General features: G+C 35.9%; 1 long non-coding RNA gene across 1 annotated transcript in view; it reads left to right on the top strand.

The window, feature by feature from the left end:
- Positions 1-20,234: 20,234 nt before the first annotated feature.
- The window catches only part of LOC141522170 (uncharacterized), a 30,805-nt gene continuing 26,606 nt past the window's right edge, over positions 20,235-24,433 (top strand). Inside the window, exons 1-2 of the long non-coding RNA XR_012478142.1 lie at positions 20,235-20,324; positions 21,950-22,105. This is a non-coding gene — a long non-coding RNA (uncharacterized LOC141522170). The remainder of the gene's footprint in view (positions 20,325-21,949; positions 22,106-24,433) is intronic.

Here is a 24,433-nt window from a genome sequence, read left to right as displayed (position 1 = left end):
TTACTTTTCTCACCCTTTTATTGACTATGAAGGTTATTCCATTTCTTCTAAAGGATTCTTATCCATATTAGTATTATGTAATGATTACCTATGTTAAATTTGCCCATTCCAATTCAGGTTCACTGACACCCAAGATGAAAATGCTTAATCTTCTCATCTTCTGTTTGACCACATCCAACTTAGCTGGGTTTATAGATGTTGTCTTCCAGATTCCTATGCAATAAGATCTTTAAAATATTAGACTTTCTTTTCATCACCAGACACTTCTGAGATTCCTTTTGACTTTGACTTTGACCCAACTGCTTCATTAGTAGGGTCCTTTGCTCTTCCCCATTAGTGTGTTGGATACCGTCTGAGCTGAGGGACTCATCTTCCAGTGTCATATTTTTTACTATTTTAATATTGTCCATAGGGTTTTCTTGGCAAAGATGCTGGAATAGTTTGCTGTTCTCTTTTCTAGTGAATCACCTTTTGTCAGAACTCTTCACTATGACTTGCTTATTTTGGGTAAATCTGCATGACATAGCTTGTAGTTTCACTGAGATGCACAAGATTCTCAACCATGACAAGTCAGTGATCTAGGAGAAGTATCCAAGAGAGGTACTACTATGAACAAATTATTCCTAATATCAGTACCCCTGTTTATGTCTAAAGTAAAGAACCACAAAGGAATCTCCAGTTGGGTTAGCACAAGAAACCTGGTTCTTTGAATACTGAATAGGAAAGATCATGCTGGCAGAATCAATCATACTTTAGTAAGTCTCACAGTGTTCATAGGTAGAAGGAAGACATGGAGATGGCACAGGAAATGGGGTGGGAAAGGGTGACAGATGGTTCAGGGAAAGAGAAGGGGGACAGAGGGAAAAATGTAGAGTCACTTAAGAAACTACATTCTGACACATAGACTCATGTTAAAAGAAAGAATACTCAGTGGCAGATTTTTTTGGGGGGGGTCTCATCTTAAAAGGGTTTTGGTTGAGGAAGGGGCAACCACCTTGGGCTTAGTTCATCAACATATCAATATCATCTCAAAGGTATCAGTGCCAGTTTATAGCTCCCTAATTAGCATGACATTTCTCTAGTTTTACTGTGCATGTTTGGAGTTTTTCCTGCAACTTACAGGATGAGGGATCATTAGTAGGATTGAGGGACTATAATAGTTTCCCCTAATTTAGCAAATAGTTTCTGGATCTGGCTTTAATTGACTTAGGAGTCAATTTTTTGCTTCTCTGTTCCCCTTTACACTTTAAATTCCTAATTCCTATTTATTGTTACTTTATATTGACTACTTATACACCTACTTACTTCTCTAACTAGGGGAGGTAGTTGGAGAAGGGGAATGGAGAGGAAAGCATAACAAGATACAATTTAAATCCAAGTTCTCTCATCCCAAATTTAAAGATGTTTCCATTACATCCTCTGTCTATCATTTAGTTATTTAATGTGAACTGCTTGATCTTTTTGCCTAATTACAATGTAGCACAAACCAATGCTATATAATTTAAACATAATCAAACAAGCAGAGAGGCAGTATGGTAAAGTAGACAGAGAATCAGATTCAAGGCTTCAAGTATTGCTACACATTGGCTGTGTACCCCTGGGCAAGAAATATAATCTTTCATTGTCTTGGGCAACTCTATAACACTAAAAATTACAGAGAAGGGATCAACTTGTATGAGTTGAGGGCATTTCCTATATCAAAGAAGTCAAAGATCCAGCTCCTACCTTGGGCCCTACCAAAGAATCCATTTAGATTAAGTTGGTATAATTTTGGTTTAATCATGTGGTCAAATCTAGGTTTAAGGGCAACAAGGTGGTTCAGTAGATTAAAGCACTGGACCTATAGTTAGGAAAATTCATCTTGGTGAGTTCAAATATGACTTCAGACCTTATTACCTGTACGATCCTGGGAAAATTGCTTAACCATGTTTGCCTCAGTTTTCTCATCTTTAACATGAACTGGAGAAGGAAATAGCAAACCACTCTATTATCTCTGCCAAAAAACCCCAAAAAAACTCAAATGGAGTCATTAAGAATCAGACATGAGTGAACCACCTGAACAATAATCTAGGTTTGGTAGAATCTACCAGACTATAAAGACTTTGGTAGGTCTGATAATGAATTCAGGGTCCAACCAAATAAGTTTAGAGAGACTCAGCTCCACTTTGACCACAGAGTGATAAATTGCTCATAGCAACTCTTTGAGGCCTGTACAAGTTATAGATAGATGTGATCTGTATTGGTGAAAGAAACACCTGCACCAAGGAAGCTACAAATCCTTGAAATAATTCAAGTGAGTAAGCTTTCTAGCTGCAAAAAAAGAAGACTGTAAAAATAACAAGATGGATTCCACAAGCTACATATGTATAAATCATTATTTTATAGTCATGATTCAAATGATCAGTCTTCAGCATCTGTTGCTCACGTAGCACAGTTGTCTGTTCAGAAAGTCTGGTTGTCTACTTACAGTTTGAATAAAGAAAGCCAAAAGGAAACATTGGTTTTAATCATCACTTTTTAGGAGCGAATCAGGGGTCTTGGGAACCTGAAAATCAAAGCAGAGACTGACAACTCCATTGTATCTGTAGTTAAGGATGGACAGGTGTTCTTGGAACCAGGGAGTCAAATAAAATGCAAGGTTTATTTCTTGGGTTTGCCAAGGATCTGGAAACAGGGAATCAAAGGTGTCAAGAGCAAAAACATTACAAGGGTGAGTCCCTCAAAGGTTTAGTATCTAAGAAATCAGGCAGTGCAAGATGATAGCACCAGTGATCAAAAGACAAAAAATAAATCTGATGCTATGACTAGAACACTTTGTTCTTAGCTTCTTCCACAGTCCTTAGATTCAAAAAAATATTTACAGTATCATTTAGAATTATTCAGTAAAAAAATGTTTATTAACTATTTATTATTTGCCTGGCATTGTGCTAAGTGTTGGAGATACAAAGGAAGGCAATTTGAAGGATTTCTCAAACTAATGGAGAAACAACATGCAGACAACTATGGATAAATTTTATACACATATGTGTAAGAGTGTGTGTGCATGTGTGTGTGTGTGTGTGTGTGTGTGTGTGTGTGCAGTCATTGTTCAGTCATTTTCAATTGTGTCTGACTCTTCATGACTCCATTCAGAGTTTTCTGGTTTGTCATTTTTTTCTCCAACTTATTTTACAGATGAGAAAACTGAGATAAACAGGTTAAGTGATTTTCCAGTATCACATGGCTTCTAAGACCAGATTTGACCTCAGGAAGATAAATCTTCCTGGCCCCAAGACCAGTACTCTATCTGTGTGCCACATAACTACCATAGATAATATAGATATAGATACAGATATCAGATATAGATATATTCGTGTATATCTCCAGACTTCTATGATGACAAAAAAGGAACACACGGGAGATTTAAGGCAACAGTGGTGTGTTAATATACAGTTAGTAGAGTTATGAATTAATCCAACATTTAGAAAACAATTTGGTACCATTTTCTTTATTTGTCATTTTATAGCCAATCTGAGAGATGTGAAAAGATGCCTCAGAGCTAAATTAATTTGTATTTCTCTAAGCTGTTAGTGATGAACAGTATTTTTCCCCTAAGGCTAGCTTTGATTTTTTTCTCTGAAAACAGTCTATTCATATTTTTTAACTATTTCTCAATTGGGTAATGGCTCTTATTCTCATAAATATGATCCAATTCCCTATATATTTTAGGAATTATATTTTTATCAGATAAATTTGCTCTAAAGACTTCTCAGTTTCTTGCGTTTCTCTTAATTTTAGTTATATTGGTTTTGTTTATGCAAAAGATTTTTAAATTTTATATAATCAAGATTATCCATTTTACCTTCTTTGTACCTCATGAAAGGGTAATTTTCAGTTTTAAGAAGTTAGGCAGGAGCTTGAGATAAAGTCCTTCATATACAGGGGTCATCTTGTCATTTCTCACTTAATCCACAGAATTCCTGGAATATTCTTTATTCTAATTCTCCTAACCAACTTTCCTAGAGGCAGGTAGGTAGGAAAGCAGAACTTTGGTTCTAGAGTCAGGAAGTTTTAAATTCAAATCCAACCTCCAATACTCAGTTGCTCTATGACTGATCATAAGACTAGGACAGGATCTTAGAGATTATCTAACCAAGGAGTTCTTAAGCTAGGTCTATTGATGCCTCCCCAACTCAAGGAGCCTGGTCACTGTGCTAAGTAATGATCTTATGATAATGCTTTTATTTTAATAGAAAATTTTTATTTTAATAGAAAAATTCTGTGATTCTATATAACTTTCACTTTGTGAAGGCTCTGTATCTTCTCTATAGTTGGTTCCTGTACTGTTAAATGTAAGTAGATCCTATTACTGTTCAGTCCTTTTTCAGTCATGTCCAAGTCTTTGTGACTCCATTTGGAAATTTTTTGGCAGAAATAGTAGAGTGATTTGCATTTTTCTTCTCCAACTCATTTTACAGATGAGGAAACTGAAGCAAATATGGTTAAGTGACTTGCCCTGGGTCACACAGCTAGTAACAGTGATTTGCACTCAGAAAGATGAGCCTTCTTGACTCCAGAACTAACCCTCTATCTACTGCACAACCTACCTGCCCAGGTGGATCCTAAAAACACATTCTGAAGTATATCTACAGAGTAAACTGAGATCACTTCTAATCAGCAGTCATCTCCTGGCAAACTGAACAGTTCAGAACCTGTTTTTAAATCCCTTTCCACTCAAACTCCTACTTTAAACTTCTCAGTAAAAGCGGTAGGGAAAACAAAAAGTAGGCAGATGTCTCCACACATAAACATACAAAGAAACCAAGCCTGACAAAGGAACTCCTTTCTTCCAAGGTAAAAATCATATAGGTCCTCCACTATGATACAGCTCTGATGTTTTCATTGTAATATAGAGGCAGCCTGGGTTCTTTTTTCCCCCCCCTAATGTTATTTTACTTTATTTTTTCCAATTACATGTAATAGCTTTAAACATTCATCTTTTTTGTAAGCTTTTGAGTTTCACATTTTTCTACCACCTTCCCTTCCCCCCCCCCACCATGGCAGCAAGGAATCTGATATAGATTGTACATGTACAATAGTGTTTAATTTATGTCCATATTAGTCATGTTGTGAAAGAAGAATTAGAATAGGGGAAAACATGAGAAAAAGAGAAAAAAGTTTTTAAAAAAGAATGTAGTAAAGCTTTTGTCTGCATTCAGAGTCAATAGGGTTTTTTTCCCCTGTATGTGGATTCTCTTTTCTGTCACAAACCTTTGAAGATTGTGCTTGATCACTGAAGTGCTAAGACGAACTGAGTCCATCATAGTTGATCATCTCACAATGCTGCTGTTACTGTGTACAATGTTCTACTGGTTCTACTCAATTCACAAAGCATCAGTTCATGCAAGTTTTTCCCGGCTTTCCTGAAATTCACTCACTCATGATTTCTTACAGAACAAAAGTGCTCCATCACAATAATTTGTTTAGCCATTACTCAGTTGATGGGCATCCCTTCAATTTTTAATTCTTTGTCACTATAAAAAGAGCTACTATAATTATTTTTGTACCCATGGATCTTATCTCCTTTTTTATGATTTCTTTTGGATAGTGGTATTGCTTAATCAAAGGATAAGCACAGTTTTATTGCTCTTTGGGCATAGTTCCAAATTGCTCTCCAAAATGGTTGGATCAGTTCACAACTGCACCCATAGTGCCTTAATGTCCCAGTTTTTCTGCATCCTTTCCAACATTGATCATTTTCCTTTTTAGTCAAATTGGTCGATCTGATAGATATGAGGTGATACCTCAGAGTTGTTTTAATTTGCCTTTCTCTAATCAATAATGAATTAGAGCATTTTTACATGATTATGGATAGCTTTAATTTCTTCATCTGAAAACTGCCTGTTCATATCCTTTGACCATTTATCAACTGGAGAATGACATATTTTTTTTTAATTTAGCTCAATTCTCCATATATTTTAGAAAGAAGACCTTTATCAGAAACATTAACTGTGAAAACTGTTTCCCAGTTTTCTACATTTCTTCTAATCTTGGTTGTCTGAACTCCTGAAGGTTATACCACTGGAGCAAAACCTTAAAGTGAGTCCTCCAAATTGGAAAGGTTTGAATTCAGGGTCCAGTTACCAGTTTAAAGACCAGACTACCTATATTTAGAGAGACATCTCATCAAGAGGTTTTAAGAAATTGTCCCTCAATTGAAATGCTCCCTGTGAAATATTCTCACTTCTGTCTTCCTCATAGGCCTTAGTTTTCAAGTTATCTTCACAAAAACAGTCAAAATGGTACAGCTCAGCTCTTACATTATCTTCACCACTGAAATATGAGCTTCTTGAGAGCAAAGGCTGTTTTTGCTTTTCCTTGTATCCCTGAAACTTAGCACAGTGATTAGTAAATGCTTATTAACTGACTAACTTTTTAAGTGCTGAATGATTTTTGGTCAAAGCAACTCCCAAAGGCAAATTATCTTTGATCACAAATTGCAGAGGGGGTGCCAGTCTTAATTGTTGAAGAGCATTTCCTTACCTGGAGTTCTCTTTGACAATTAAATCACAGATCAAGTGAAAAAAATACCCTCATAAAGTATACAAGGTTTATATGGGTAAGCATCAATGAAAAGGATGTATACTCTAATGAAAACATGCTTACCTGACGTAGAAGCAATACTGATTCTGGAGTCAAAGGACCTACATTCAAATTCTACCTCTGACCTAGTGCAAGTTGCTTAGCCAAATAGACTTCAGTTTCCTCATTTGTAAAATGAGGAAGGTAGACTAGTTAGTTTTCATCAGAGGTCCTTGCCATCTCTAAGTCTGCAGGTCTAAGAGTTTTCCTGTTACCACGGTAACATTGCAAGCTGTAGCTCAACATTTGGACCCTCTCCCAACACACCTACACATTCACAAACATATATGCATGATTTCCTCAAAAGAAACCCAACCTCCACTACAAATATTTACGCTCAAGATAAATTGCAAACTAAACTTCCTATTACAAAGGATTCAAACAAAATACACTAACATTGGTCCATTTGAAGAAGGCCATTTGTTGTTTTGATTAAAAAGCAAGTGGTTCCTCTATGTCCCATTTAGTTATCTCTGAACATGACTTCTCAATAGCATTAAAAAGACTTGGGCCAAGACTAAGGCAAGAAACAGAGGCACAGGATAGAGCACCAACCCTGGGGTCAGGACCTGAATTAAAATCTGATCTCAAATACTTGATGTTTACTAACTGTGTGACCACAGAAAACTCTGATAGCCTAGAGAAAAAAAGAAAGGAAGGAAGGAAGGAAGGAAGGAAGGAAGGAAGGAAGGAAGGAAGGAAGAAAGAAAGAAAGAAAGAAAGAAAGAAAGAAAGAAAGGAAGGAAGGAAGGAAGGAAGGAAGGAAGGAAGGAAGGAAGGAAGGAAGAAAGGAAGGAAGGAAGGAAGGAAGGAAGGAAGGAAGGAAGGAAGGAAGGAAGGAAGGAAGAAAGGAAAGAAGAAAGAAAGAAAGAAGAAAGAAAGAAAGAAAGAAAGAAAGAAAGAAAGAAAGAAAGAAAGAAAGAAAGAAAGAAAGAAAGAAAAAGGAAATAGAAGGAAGGGAGGGAGGGAGGGAGGGAGGAAGGGAACGAGGGAGGAGGAAGGAAGGGAAGAAGGAAGGGAGAGAGAAAGAAAGGGAGAGAGAAAGGAAGGAAAGGAAGCAAGGAAGGAAGGAAGCAAGGAAGGAAGGAAGGAAGGAAGGAAGAAAAATGAAAATGTTCAGGAGTAAAAATCACTCATAAAGTATAGTTAGCATGATTACCTTATATTATAAGAAACCTCAGGATGAAACAGCTTTGGATAAAGAGAAACCACTTGCTCTCAATCAGCAGTAGACTACAGAATCACAAAATTCTTTTTTCACTATTTTTCTAGTTCTCTATGTCTGTCCTGGGGGTCCTGGGAAGACCTTTCTTCAGTCTATTCTACTGTCAAAATTTGACTCTGGTCATAATCTTCTACTTTCCTTAAGGGCATATCAATAGTTGAGTGGGGAATAATTAATGGGAAGATTCATTAGTTTATTAATTCATAGCATTAAAATCATAGATTCCCAAAACTAGAATGTATACTTTAGTCCCACTTTAGTTCCAACCTCTCATCATACATGTAAAATTCCAATAGCAATGGAAGGAGGGAAAAGGTACCTACTTCAACTAAAGGACCCTGGATGTGGTATTACATGGACCAGGTTCAGTCCTGGGTAACTTTAACCCCTAATCAAGATAGTCTTTCCAAGAACTCTGTTTATTACACCCCAGCCTATAGTCCCAGAGAAAATTTCTTAAAGTTTAGATTTGCTTCATGTCTAAGGACTCTCCAATAAAAATTAATAATATATTTAACATTTATATATCTTGCTTATATATAATTATTTGCAAGCTATTTCCCCAATTATATTGTAAATTCCTTGAAGGCAGAAATTAAATTTGCCTTTTTTGTATTCTCAGTGATTAGCATAGTAGCTGACATAATTAGGTATTTAATAAATGTTTATTGATTGACTGCCTAAAAAAGCAGATCAGGTAGAGGCCAGCTATTTATTTCTTCCACTTCAAAAGAAATTCTTAAAACTCAAAAGGCTCATAAATTCATATCAACAAATATTTAAATCATGATACAATAACCCAATACTCTATTTATACTCTCCTTAAAATATGAAACAGTTTCTGGAATTATTAATCAGGCATTTCACCTATGTCTAGGCTTTGTGCAACCTGAGCAACTCATTCAAGGTTCACCGATATCTTCTAGAATGCCAGAGATGGGCTCATTCTTCTGATGATGGTCATCTGCTTCTCAAAGAAGCTGTTTCAGAGATCAACTACTGTTGGGCCACCACCATGGGAATCCCAGGTATTCTTTATTGACTTCTCAAACTCACAAGGTCACTGCCATGACTAGAAATGTCAGCTACAATCATTTCTTCAGCCCCCTATTTTCAGGGAAAGAAACATGAAGTAAAAGAGACAGTGCTGGATCCAGTCTCTTAAGCACATATACGAATATATATATATAAATATATATTGAGCAGCTGCCATTGCTTTTGAGAAGGCAGGGAGTCTAAGAGAGAGGTTCAATCACATGTGACAAAGAAGCCCATGACATGTGAAGAGGGAGAGTGATAACTGGAAGTTATTTGTTTTTGTAAAGAGAAGGCAGCTCCTGTTACTCAGTCAGCAATGAACTTCAATATATCCCCCAGTTACAGGGTAGGGGATGAGGAGAGTCATCTATGGAATCCAAGTAAAAGCCTCCAATTGTGCCTCTCTTTTAGAAAATGGACCAACATAGATACTTATCTCTAGGATATTCACAGGATGTCACCTAGTTCAGTTGTTCCTGGACTTGGACTGGACTTCAACTTAGTCCAAGTTGACCCTGACGTCCCCATTACATACAAACAAGGAAACTGAAATTTGGAGAGATACTAAATAACTAAATAAATGGACATTGCAGATATATTCCATTGCAGATATATTTGAATTGGATTTAAGAAGAAATGCTAAAGAGATTGAGAATGTTTAAAACAAAAGGGGCTATAAGTATATCTCAAATAATTTTGGGGTTAAGTTCCAGATGAATTCAATAAAGTGAATATCATCATAAAATGAGACACATGATTTTTTTGGTTTACCAGTGCATATAAAAGTTAAGCTTACACTATACTATAGTCTACTACATACTATACTGCAGTCTATTAAGTATGATATCATATTATATGTTAACAATGTACATAACTTAATTAAAATACTTTATTGCTAAAAAAAATGTTAACTATCATCTGAGTCTCCAGTGAATCATCATCTTTTTGCTGGTGGAGGATCTTGCCTCAATATTGAAGGCTGATGACTGATCAGAGTGGTGGTTGGGATGATTGTGACAATTTATTAAAATAAGACAAGAATGAAGTTTGCCCCATCAATTGACTCTTCCATTCTTTCACTTGCACACTTAAAATTATCAGATTATTAAATGTCCTTATTTCAATACTGTTGTGTCTTAGGGAATAAGGAAGCTCAAGAAGATGAGGGAATTACTATTTGTCTTTCTTGAAGAAGATCATGACATCAGGGAGGTGATACCATGACATACAACTGAGTTAGAATTAAATGAGGGGTTGTTGTACAAACTCACCAACCTCACTTTCTCCTTCAGAGCTATCTGGGTCCAGTGGATAGTTAATGAAGTAGTCAGGACACACAAAACATTTATTGATTAAGTTCACTACCTTATATGAGCAAAGCTTGCAGCATCTCAAAACAATTACTATAGTAGTAACTATAATGAAAGCTAGGTGGCATTGAATGTGGGGCATGAAATCTTCCTGAGTTCATATTTGGCCTCAAATAATAAAGTTATGTGACCCAGGGCTAGTCAATTAACCCTGTTTCCCTCAGTTTCCTGGAGAAGGAAATGGGAAATCACTCTAGTATCTTTGAAGAGAAAATCCTGAAAGGGTTAAAAAGTTGAACACAACTGAAACAACTGAACAAATAAACAACAAAGGTAACTTTCTCAAGGGTCTTTTTCAACTTCCACAATTCCAAAATTTCCATGACTTGGGACCATTATCAGATGGCAATTATAACAACTTGATTTTCTGTCATGTCCAAAAGACAGAATTTTTTTAAAAAATATTCTGAGATTTAGAAAAGACCAGTCTCAAATATGGAGGAGTTGACAAATAAGTGAAATTAAATATCTTGTCAAGATAATTCTAGAATCATAAATAAAAATATTGTCATATTAATTGTCCTATGGTTTAGTAAAAAAAAAATCAGATCTGGAATTAGAAGATCTGGTTTTGAGTCTTGACTCTGATACTTGCTAATTTTCTGACCACGAAAAATATAATTAATTTACTTCAGTCCCAGTTTTCTCATCTGTAAAAAGAGAAATAGTAATGCAATATCTGTTGTGAGACTTAAATAAAACACTACATAATTGTACATTATTATTATTATTATTATTAGGAATGAATGGATGAAAAAAACTTTCATTTAGCATTTACTAAGAGTCAAGCATGTTGCTATTAGGAATACAAACAACAAAAAAGCAAAAACAGTTCTTGACCTCAAGGTGTTTACACTCTAATAGAGGAGATTTCATCCATAGGGAAGTGGTGGGGGCAGGTCATTTTGGTCCAGAAAGTTACTTGGAGGAAAGATAAAAATGGATTTGATCATGGTTTATTGTTTCAGAACTGTGGGAAGAAAATGGGAAGGAAGGGTAGTAGGAAGGAGAGGAAGGCAGTACACTCTTCAAGGCAAGGCAATAATATTGTGGAGAATAAGGCAGGTAAGTCTATAGAAAATGAAACATGTCTGGCACTTCATCTGAAAGAAACAGCTACCAATGGAGGAAGGAATGAGAGGGTAAAGTTAAGGGGAGAGGGAAGAAGAAAATTTCTCCAGGACAGAGTACTTGGCTAAACTAAGAAAGAAATGTCTGGAAAGTGAGGAGGGAGATGGAATGATGGATAGATGATGTAGATAGATAGATAGATAGATAGATAGATAGATAGATAGATAGATAGATAGATGATAGATTGATAGATATAGATGGATGTATATAGATAATGGATAGATGATTGAGAGACTGATAGACATGGATCATATATATATAATTATGATTACATTGTAAAAACCATGAATCTTATATATTATTTCATAATAAAGAGGCATATAATATCATTATATATATATATATATATATGAGAAATGAAAACTTTTCTTCATTGTTGATTGGTTTTCCCCATATTTCAGATGCCAGATTTCTGTCATCTATAGTCTTTTTTTTAAATCATAAGAAAGAGGGGCTTTTATTATATTCAAAAGCTTTCAAATGAAATAGGGCTACAACAATATTTTGTACAGAGGTTATTTAATTAAATGTAAATTCAGGAAAGATTAAAAAAAATAATTGCAACTTCAAATCTTAGAGACTTGTTCCAGGTTCATAGATCTTAAAGGAAGTGTCCATGTCCCCATAAATCTCACTCAGAACTAGATTTGAACTCCAGTCTTTTTTCCTGACATAATATCCCCTGTTCTTAGCACATTGTTTTGCATATAATAGGAACTTAATAAATACTTGTTGCCTTCCTCTGATTAGCACAATATATTCCTTTCCTCCCTTCCTAGTTATCTCTTTCTTTTCTCTCCTCTACTTCTCTGTACTGTATATGTGTATATACACTTGTGTCCATATGAAAATAGCCTCTTAGTGTCAAGGGGGTTATAAGAAATACTTTTTTCTAGATGGAAAGAAGGGTAAAAGAAGGGATGCTGTAGGAGGAAATGACCCTAGGACCTTCAGGAATTTTTAAGGGGTGAGAAACTTGGGGCATATCATCTATAATATTAAAATTTCTGTGTATTCAATCACTCTGGAGATTTTAAAATAAGGCCTTTTCCCATGAACAATTAACTCTGATCTTGGGCTCTCAAAAGGACCCTCTGACCCCTTCCAAGAAACTCTATCTCACTTTGAAATCAAATTGAGTAACTTCCTTCTGAATTGCACCTTCAAGTGGGCATAGTGAACAGGATCCCAATCCCAACATCCCTGGAAAACCATAGGCCTCCCTTGCTATCAAGTCAAGGGATAGAAATACATGAGTTGCTATAGCCATTGAGCATTCTCTGTTCACATCCCCACCTCTATTTGATCAACTTCATATTTGTAACTTATAGGAATCTAGGATTTTGTTTCCTGGCAAAAGAGGACCCTAAAACCAAGTTGAGAAAAATAACCTTCCCCTGGAAGTTCATAAATTCAAAGACTATAAGTTGCTGGAAGGGTTTGTCATCATTCATTTCTTTCACTTGTGTTCAACTCTTTGTGACACCATTTGGGGTTTTCTTGGCAAAGATACTAGAATGGTTTGCCATTTCCTTCTCTGTCTCATTTTACGGATGAGAAAACTGAAGCAAACAGAGTTAAATGATCTAAGAGTTGCACAGTCAGAAAATGTCTTAATTCAGATTTGAATTCAGTACTTCTTAACTTCAAGCTTAACATTCTTTCCACTGCATCACCTAGCTTACCTTGCCTGGGGATAACTTTGAAATGGATAGAACTAGCTGGAATGAATTTGCCTAAAAAGGCAAATCAGTTTCCTAACTGCTGATCTACAGACTAGCACTAGTTCAAAGCAAATTTTTACCAGTGTATAAAAATATTTCCTGTCAAATCTACAAATTTGAAAAATATATATTCTGATTTCTCTCTGTGTTGGGTGAATTGAGGCTATGGAGGGCAGAGCAGTCCACAGTAGAGAAGCTGAATATTTTACCAAGTGATATTATAGGGTTGAGAAACTGGGGCCAGATGACCTCTAAGGAATCCTTCTAACTCTTATATTACCTTCTCAGAGAGAATTTTAAGTAAGTCTAAAGCTCTTTCCCCAGTGCATGTCTTCTGCCAATTTATTTTCCCTTTCAACAACTTAGTGTGTCTACTAGGAGCAAATAACATGAAATACATTCTTAATGAGCAATAATTATAGCTTTAAGAAGCTGTACAATCAGTGTTCAGTGATTTCATTATTAGATGGCACCATAAATTATGCTAATGCTGAAAGAAGTTCTGGATGAGAGAGGTCCAGCTCCAGAAGATTGCACAGAAATTATTTACACCCTATATTTCTGGAACAATAGACCCAGCAATTTGAAAATCAAATGATCCCATTTATTCTGGAAGGAAACACATGTAACAAGTTGCATCAACCATAAAATTAAATAGGCTTAATTTTTTACTTTTTGTTTTTTCTCTTTTAAGTTTCTTCTCTCACTTTCCTCTCTCCATAATGCTCCCATTCAGCTCCCTCCTTGTTTCTTAGTAGTTGGCTTCATTATGCTAGCAATTGACAAGAATGTTGTTAGGAGGGCTAGTTCTAAATTCCAGTACAACCAATAGTAGGTACAGTCACTTATCTAGAAGTAAGAAAGGCCTAGGGATATAGGGATGACAAAAATGAACCAGATAGTACCATATAGTTCAAGCACCAGCCCTTCTGGTAAAATAACCTCTAGATAAGGAGGAGAGTGATAGAAAGGATTCTCAATTGTCCTTTCCTTTAGAAGACAGAAAAGCTTAACAGACTAGATGTGGAAATAGAAGGAACATGAAGGGACATTTAATTGAATTCTCTTATCTTACAAATGTAGAAACTGAGGCTCAGAGAAGTGAAATCACTTCTTTAAGATGATACATAAAATAAGTTGAAGATTTGGATTTGAACTCTGATCTTTTGACTCTATTTCTTTCAATTGTACCCCATGCATCAAGTCCAGCCCTTTGTCTATTTGTAAGTTATTTTTAGCTGTTTCTGAGTGTCCCTGAGTCTATTTGGGGTTTTCTTGGCAAAGATACTAGAATAGTTTGCCATTTCCTTCTCTCACTCATTTTATAGATGAGGAAACTGAGACAAGCAGGGTTATGTGACTTGACCAGGCTCATACAGCTAGTATGTGTCTAAGACTGGATTTGAACTCGTGAAGATGAGTCTTTCTGATTCTACCCCTAGTACTCTAAATCACACTATCACTATTCAGTTATTTCTCAGCTATAAGGGAGTAGAGGTAGGAAAAGAATAAGCATTAAAATAGTACCTATCACATACCAAATAGTATGCTAAGTACTTTTTACAAATCCTTTGACTCTCATACTACCCTGAAAGGTAGGTACTATTATTATTTTTTTGCTTTTGCAAGGCAATTTTCTAGGCAATTAAGTGACTTGCCTAAGGTCATACAGCTAGGTAATTATTAAGTGTCTGAGGCTGAATTTGAACTAAGGTGCTCCTGGCTCCAGGGTCAGTGCTCTATTCACTGTACCATCTAGCTGCCCAATGCTATTATTTTTACAAGTGAAGAAACTGAGGCAAACGGAAATTAAGTGACTTGTCCAGAGTGCCACAACTACTCAGCAGTCATGGTCATCTTGACTTATTTTTGCCATTGAACTCCTGATGACTCTGTAGAAGATTGAGGCTGATGATCTTCTTGCATAGCTCTGCCTCACTAAAATTCAAGTTAAGCAAGTCAAGATATCACCTTCCTGATGTCATAGGTTCTCTTTGAGAATGAAGGATGAATAGCCACTAAGTGTCTGAGGCTGGATTTGAACCTACTGCATCACCTGACTGATCCTATAAGTCACGTAAATGGCAGAATTGATTCCAAACAGAGAAGAATTTTGTCAGTTCCCTTGAACTGAGGAGATTTTAATAGTCCTACCTATGGTTACAGTGAGTATCTGATGCATTATTATTTTAAATGATCATAATTGTAGAAAAAAAGAGCATGACATAGTAACCAGGGAACACTGAGTTTAAGTACCATCTACTACTAGAAGCCTTTTTGGATCCTCCTCTTCCTAATTTCCCCTAATGTCTTCCTTCTGAAATTACCTCTCATTTGTGCTGAATATTTCTTGTACATACATAAATTATTGCATATTGTCTTCCCCATTAGAATAGGAGTTCCTTGAGAATCAGATTTGTATTTTTACTTTCTTATATCCCTAGAGTTTAGCACAGTGTATGGCTGTTCTAGAAGAGTAGTTAATAAATTCTGGAGTCAGCCAGCATGATACAATGAGAAGAGCATTTGATTTGGAATTGGGGATCTAGATTCAAGTCCAGTCTCAGTCACTGTGTCCACCTTTGTGATCTCCCGAAAAATTTTTCATATCTTTGATTCTGTTTCTTTATTTTTAAAATGATGGTATTGGATTTGATAGTTGTCTGAGGTCTCATTATTCTAGATCCTATGATTATAAGATCTGGGTTCAGTTTTGTGCTTGGCATTAATGTTTTTTACTTAATCTCTAGGTTAAGGCAGTCTGTGCTGGCAAAGGGGCAGCTAGGTGGTGGCTAGATCTGGAATAAGGAAGAATAATCTTCCAGAGTTCAAATCTAGCCTCAGACACTTACAGATTCTAGGAAAGTCATTTAACCCTGTTAGTCTCAGTTTCCCCATCTGTGAAATGAACTGGAAAAGGAAATGGCAAACCACTTCAATATCTTACCAAGAAGACCCCAAATTTATCACAGAGAGTTGGACACAATTGAAAATGACCCAATAGCACACTGACAAAGGTAGCTCCCATACCAGGGATTCCTTAAGACTGAAATATAGAGGAATCATGAGAATATCATCTCATATTACCCATCCCATGCTCAAATAGCTGCTGTTGCTCCTGGCCTTTCCTTCATTGTGACTCTTCAGGTTGGGAACGTCTTAGACAAAATCTGGATGTATGCAAATGTTTTGTTGGTCCTGGTAGCTCTGGGGAGCAGGCTTGCACATACAGCTAAAATCCTTTCTCCTCCCAGAACTACCAAGCTTTCTATTCACAGAGGTTCATCCCTCCCTTCTCCCAGCCCCATGACACTTATAGGCATTGCTCCTCCTTCCACCATCCTCTTATGTCATTCAAATACACAACCCAGAGGTACTACTTTTATGACTACCGAGAGCAATGCAAAGATGATAGATAATAAACAAGGATACTTGCAGCCAGAAATATAAAACCATATTTCAGAGATGGTTTGTCTGGAAATTGCAAGCAAAGCACAGGATGGCAGGCTTTAATTATAAAGGGTTGCTTTTTATTGCTTCTAATCTTCTCCTTTGCTCCCTGTCATATCTTTTACTAACCAGTAGAAACTCGATGATTCCATGATTAGAAGGGATTAGAAGAAAGGAATACTAAGCCCTAGATTAAATTTGAAATTTGGTTAGAATGAAGAGACAATGATGATGAGAAATCTCTTTCTATTGTTTTTTTTTTTTGTAGAGGTGAGAGGCTATTGGTATGGCATACTCTATTTGATGTCAGACTTTTCCAATATGTTGATTAGTTTTAACAGATTAGGTTGTTTTAGTGTATTTGTTTGGGTTTTTTTAACTCTTTTTTTTCTTTTTGCAAGGTACTGGGGTTAAGTGACTTGCCCAAGGTTACACAGCTAGGTAATTATTAAGTGTCTGATATAAGATTTGAACTCAGGTTCTCCTGAGTCCAGGGCCAGTGCTCTATCCATTGTGCCACCTAGCTGCCCATTTTTTTTTAACTCTTATATGTTGGCATGGAAATGACCCATGGTTCTTGGAGGATTTCTAGTAGTTGGCTTCTAGTCAATGGGAAAAGCACTGACTCTAAAGTCAGAGCACCTGAATTTAAAATCCAAAGATGGTATGACCAACTCTATAGCTTTGAACAAAATACTTTGCCCCTTCATGACTCAGTTTCCTTATCTGTAAAATGAGGGAATTGGATGAAATGTCCTCCAAAGTTGCTTCCAACCCTATATCTCCTAGTGTTTACCAAGGGAGAAAAGCTACTAGTCTTGACACACCGAAACACTGTAGAGGACCAACCTAGCTAAATTTGGAAAGTTTCATCAGTTCAATCCAATAAGTTTTAATTAAGTACCAACTTTGTACCAGACAGAGCTGATTGTTAAGTTTTCAGTATGCCCCTTTACATTTCAGAAATTGGAAGCCCCTACAAAGCAGGGCTTGATTTATTGTTTTGTTGATTATCTAGATTTAAAAGAGTGATGGCAAGAATAGTAATAATGTTCATTAAAATTAAAAGTGAGTGGTATGTTTTTGGAAAATCAGTTGTTTAATATTTGTCAGCAAATCTCTGTGACAATATCCAAGTTCAGAGTGGAGAGAGGCAAAGAAAAAGACAAAAACAATGACTTCTCTTAACATCTTTCACATGACCAGTGAGCTAGAAGGGGCATCAGAAATCATTTAAGCCAATATCAAGGAGACTGAAACTTAGAAAATGAAGTGACTTTCTTAAGTTCAACTATAAATACCAATGCAAAAAAAACCCCACTAACTGTGGGCAAAGGGCTATTCTAATCCATCTTGGTAGAAAAAAAGTTTATGGAGCTCATTTTCTAAGATGGTCTCCATTACCTAGTGGTAGGGAAAATCCCAGAGAAATAAACTTAGCGTCTAATCTAAAAAAAGAAAAGGAAAAATGTTTAAATAAGACTCAGTCCCTTCCCTAAAGGAGTTAACATTCTAATTGCTGTTGTTGTTGTTGTTGTTTAATTGTATCCAACTCTTCATGAACCTATTTTTGGTGGTTTTGGGGACAAAGATACTGGAATGGTATGTCATTTCCTTCTTCTTTTGACAGATGAGGAAACTGAGGCAAATAAGGTTAAGTGATTTGCACAAAGTCACATAATTAGTAAGTTTCTGGGGCTTGATTTGAACTCAGATCTTCCTGACTACTTTACCACCCCACTGTTCTCTTTATAGTCTAGTAAGCCAGTATGAAACACCCCTCATTAAATACCCTCCAAAAAAAAATTATGTAAGGTCCAAGCAGAGAATGAGGTAATGACAGGAAAGGTTTCATGGAAGAGGTAGCATTTGATTTGACCTTTAAAGGAGTCCTTCCTTCATAATCTCACTTTAATTTATCCTTCTAAGCTTATTAAGCATGACTCCCTGTCTTGCAGTCTTCAATCCTCTCTAAAATTTTCCATTTCCTGCCTTCAGCTTTTGCCCAGGTTGTACTCTCCTCCCATTGCCTAGACTGTGCTCCCACATCAACACTAGTCCTAAGGACCTTCTGTCCTTAGATTCTTCCAAAATTCACCTCCTACAGGAACCCTATCTTAATATTTCTATTTTCTAGTACTGTCATTCTGCTTTGATTGTACATATTTTGTTTTTATTTATATGTATATACATTGTTTTATTTATATGTGTATACAAAGAACAAAATATATGTTCTTTGAAGTCAGGGACTTGTATGAGTATGTTTTATTTTTTGATCTCTGAATCCTTAACACTTAGTAGAGTTCCTACCATATCACAGGTGCCTAATATATGCTTGTTGAGCAGGTTTCAATAATAATGATGATGATGATAGCTAGCAGATTTAAAAATATATATATATATTATATATATATATATATATATATATATATATATATATATATATATATATATATATATAGAGAGAGAGAGAGAGAGAGAGAGAGAGAGAGAGAGAGAGAGAGAGAGAGATTTGATAAAGGACAGTGGATTTGTATCCAGAACTCCTGGGTTTGAATATAGTCTCTGCTATCTACTCCTAGGTGACTTTTGTAAGTATTGTATTGCCCAATAAATTATTCCCCATCATTCATTCTTTCACTCGTTCATTTATTCAATTAATTTATTCAACAACCATACATTATTTGCTATATATGTAGATAGATAACCACTGATATAGCTAAATATCTATAGTTATATTATCTATATATATATGGTTATATTAAAAGCACCTTATATGTTATCTTTTTATATGTTTGATCCCTAAAACAGCTCTTGATAAAGGTGCTTCTATTCTTACGCCCATTTTACAGATGAATGCAATGAGAAAAGTTGGGTCATTTGTCCAGGGTCACACAGCTCATTTATGTCTGAGGTAGGATTTAAACTCAGATTTTTTTGACTGTGAGACTTCCATGTCACCTAATGCCTAAGTCAATAAATATTTATTAGGTGTCCTCTGGGTGCCAGGCACTTTACTTTTGGGAAAAGCAAATGTCTTTTCAAATCCTTCCTAGAAAGGGGAAAGAAAATGCTGTTAATGAAATAAAAGTCTAAGACATATCCCTCTACATGTTCTATTAGGCAGTGGCTGTCAAAAGTCATTTTGAAATATAAGCCATGTTTTCCAAGTATTGAGACCCCAGGTAGTTATACAACAGCATATCATGCAAAACATTTCCATCTTTAGAAAGGAAATATTCCATTCCCCCTGACAGCTGCTGTCCTTGGAAGACTATTGTATACATAGAGATGATGAGGCCTCTGAGATACACCTTCACTTCATAGGAAAGTATTCCTCTGTTTACCTTCTGGTGATTCTGGACCCACTAGACATAAAACATACCTCCTCAGCAACATGCAGAGGTTTATTTTTGTCATTCATAAAATAAACAGTGGCCCAGCCAAAGGAAATGACTCTTGGAGGCAGCCCCGTCATGGAGCTGTCATGGAAGTTACAAATGACTTTGTAGCCCAAGCCATAAACAGTCTTTAGAAAGGCTGGTGCTGAGCTGTTGATATTAAAAATCACCTCATTAATTATGTTTGTAAACAATGCAGCTGTCGGTGCTTGCAAGCTGGCTTCCTCAGCATAATAATATTTGTAACAATAATAACCATCATTTGAGTCATAGCAGTAAATAGTCAAACCAGGAATGAGGGAGTGAAGTTGCATCTGGGAGCTGCCACCTGGTCATTCAAAATACTTGCTGGAAATTGAAAAAGGTTGGTTTTGTCTCCTCAGTTAGGGGGGCATTTGAAGATTAACTAAGGAGTTTGATAAAGGGATAGGACGATAGCCAGTTAGAATAGAGTAACTGTTAGAAAAGGGAGAAGGAAAGACTTGAGTACTGGGTGCCTCTAGATTGCATATATCCCAGGAGAGAGTTGAGACTGGGAGGAGGGAGGAAAGGAGGAAGGGTGTGTTACTACCATAAGACAGAGGACAAAAGGAATTATTTGAATTTAAAGTCTGTCCAGAATAGTAGAATTAGTTGTTGAGAGTTAAATCCTTTTTCTAACGGGAGAAATTGAAAACACAGAGATATCACACCATTTTCCTCTGGGATGCAACAAATGATTCTGAATATGCTTCTTATCCATTTAACTGATTCTTCCCAGAAGGTAAACACTTTGAGGTCAAGAGTTGTTGATTGTTTCATCTTGTCTTAGACTTGAGCTAATTATTCCCCCCCCCACACACACACACACACACTCACATTTTCTGGTTTCTAAAGGAAGTCCCTGAATACTCTACAATTTACAATTTTGAGAGTTGTGTGAATTGGTTAATTGATTTATCCAGGATCACACAGACTCTGCTTGTAAGAAGTGAAATTTAATCACAGGTCTTTCAAACTCTAAGATTCTCTCTTTCCATTATACTATATTTCCTTTCAAAGACAAAAATTATAAACACTTAATAAAGGATTGAATTGGATTGTATTAGATCTTGGAGTACCTCCTAAACTGTTGCCATTCTCTCTCTCTCTCTGTAGAACTTTGGCAGCTAGAGTTGTTCCTTTGAAGATTTTCAGTATGATTTATTATCAGCCAGAGATTTATGCTATATTCTATATTATTTTAATTATATTTATTATACTATTATATTACATTATATTGTATTATATCACATCATATCATATCATACCATATCATATCATATCACAGCCAGAGAAGAACCCAAATTGTCCTGCTGTTGGTCTTTATTTCATTTGATTTATTGATTTAAAGCATATATTTTCAGTTATCCTGGCAATAATATCTCATTAAAAATTAAATATCAGAATGAAAATAATTTTTATATGCAATAGAGATGATAGTAGCTTTATCAGACTTCTGTCTTCCTACATCAGAAGATAATACCTTCATACCTCATTTATGACTTCTCTACATGTAAATTTTGATTCTTAACCTCACTAGAGAGAGATAAATGTGGCATCAGATTCCAAATATTATCCATTCTCAGTCTCTCTGTCCCTTTCCTCCCTCCCTTACTCTGTGTATATATTAATTTTATAGATCTTTTTATTGTCTGAACTATACTGGTTGCGTGAGAGGCAAAACAATAGGCCAAGAAGTTCCATTTCACACATGCCATCCCTATAATTCAAATAAGACAATAAAAAAAGAGAGAGAGATCTATAAACTGGCAATAAATCAGTGTCCTAAACCAAATTAACCATCAAAATAGATTATCATAAAAATAACGTCATGAAAAACATTCTTCACCTTTGTGGTTCAACTGCTTGTGCATTCATGAGGGCCAGTCTAAATGTGTGTGTATTTCTATGTGTGGTATACATGCTTGTATGTGTAAAATGTGTGTATATGTGTGTATGTGCTTACAGATTGGAAAGTGCCTGGATATCAATGAATATCCAGGTCAAACATCACTAATGCTATTGCTTCTGAATTGGGAGAGGGAGAAAGGCATGCGGATTGAGTTTGAACAATGCAGTTTTACCTTCCTTCAATCTGGAAAAATGGCTCATAAAGAGGTGCATGTAAGTAACCATAATACATAACTCATTAATTGCCCAGATGTCATTGGAAGTAGAGAACAGAGAATAAGTTTTGGATTCAGATTTGGTCTCTGGTATATTCTAGCTTGGCAACCATTGGGTAAGTTGCTTAAGCACTCAGGACTGATTCTAATTACTGAGGAATTGGAAATTCCCTAAATGGAGGGAACCTCAGATCTAGCACAACTACAAAAACAAAGTCACTTAATAAATGTCTGTTTGAATGAATGAATGAGGTAAATGAGGGTAGTTACTAGCATCAGGATCACAGATTTAGAGATAGAAAGAACCTTAGAAGTCATCTAGTCTACTTCATTAAAAATATACATAATAGTTTCTTTTTGATTTAGTTATGGAAATCTCTCCCCTCACTTTCTTAGAAATCATCGAGGAAACCAAGGCACAGAGAGGTTAAGGGTCACAGAGTTAGTATGCATCTGAGGTAGGCTTATGAAAATGGGTCTTCTTGACTTCAAGTTCTAAGTTTTACCCATGATGCCCCATTGTCTCTCATTAAAAGATTCCTAACATCAAAGAAGGTTCAATCTTTCATAAGCATTGCCAGCAATAGTCAGACTATATAGGGTATCCTTGAGGAGAATAAATAAATTGATGAGATCACAAATCTATTTTAAATATATGAGAGTATGGAGTATCCAGTAACTTAGACTAAAACAGTCATGAAAAATAGAATCCTAGATCTAGAAACTTCCTCATTTTATAGATAAGGACAAATAGATTAGTTTTTAAAATGAATAAAAATTACCAGCTCATCCCTTGTTCCCAGTTGTTGTCACATAAAAATTAAACTAAATAAAAGCAAGATATTTTACAGTTTACTCATTGCTTTTAGTTGCCCTCAATCCACTATACCCCACCCCAAAATATTTGGATGATTTTCATAAATATGTAGATTTAGCCAGTCATGGATTAATGGATAGAGAATTGACCTCTTTAATTCTACCTCAGGAGCTGGCTGTATTACCTTGGACAAGTCATTTAACCTGTCAGTGCTCAGGATAAGTAATGCTGAGACTCTAAATTTCAGAGAAGTTACTGACTCGAATTGGTAAGCAAATTTCCTCAGCTAGCAATTCCCCAAGCCAATAAAACTCCCAGATCCAATTCCTGGCAATTTGCCTTTGTCTAGTGTATATAGGTGGCCTTGGAACCAAGAAGACTCATTTTTCATGGGTTTAAATCTGCCTCAAACTCTTACTAGATGTATGACTCTGGGTACCTCACTTAACCTTGTTTGCCTTAATTCCTCCTCTGTAAAATGGCACCCCACTCCAAAAACTTTGTCAAGAAAATCTCAAAAATGTAATCACAGTCAGACATGACTTGAACAACAATGTATGGATTGCTAGACTTGGAACCAGACTTAAGTTCAAGTCTAGCCTCAGATTCTTACTAGCTATGTGACTTTGGGTAACTCATTTAGCCTCTGTCTTAGTTTCCTTCTCTGTAAAATGGGAGTGATAATAACTCCTACCACCTGGGGTGTGAAGCTGAAGTGAGATAATAATAATAGCAAAATGCTTAGTCCAGGAACTGGCACATAATCATTAGCCAGTCATCTAGGATGATGGAAGCAGGAATAGGTAGAGAAGATTGGGACATCATCTCTGTCTATCATCCATAAAATGGACATAGTAATAGAACCTATTTTCCCTAGTTGTTATGAGGATCAAATGAAATAATATTCTAAAAACCATAAATAAATAAATGCTAGCCATTGTTATAATTAATAAATTAATTTGAATAATAGTGAAATTATATCAAAACATATATATGTATACATGAAATCAATTATAAGGAAAACTGCTAATCTCACTTCCAACATCAGACTTGGAGGTAGAAAGTGAGGGGAGAGACTTCCTGAACTATATCAAAAAGAAACTATTATGTAGATTTTTAAGGAGAGGGAAGCTCAATTCACTTGATCATTAAATCAGATGTCCAGCAAAATCTAGGGCAAAAGACCTCTGATTTATACCCTGAAGGAAAAAAGCATACAAACCCCAAAGCACCAGAGAGGAGCTCTAGCTGGTTTCCAACAGATGATCAATGAGGGCTTCCACTTTTAAACATGTCAGTTTCCTGTATGAGATAAAAATCATGCGGCAGTATGGATTAGCTATCACGCCATTCTAGCAGGCACAGCTGCCTGTTACAGGTAAATTGCAAGCAATGTAATAACGAGGCAGCTTATTTACTATGTGGGGTGCTTATCTATGGAAATGTTCCCTGCAAACAAAGAAAGGCATAGCAAAAAGCAGACTCTGTAGAATAACTGAAGCTATGCCA

This window comes from Macrotis lagotis, chromosome 4 (genome assembly GCF_037893015.1).
Source record: "Macrotis lagotis isolate mMagLag1 chromosome 4, bilby.v1.9.chrom.fasta, whole genome shotgun sequence".
Classification (NCBI taxonomy): domain Eukaryota; kingdom Metazoa; phylum Chordata; class Mammalia; order Peramelemorphia; family Peramelidae; genus Macrotis; species Macrotis lagotis.
The sequence above is the reverse complement of the archived record's forward strand: the minus strand, read 5'-3'. Positions and strand labels throughout refer to the sequence as shown.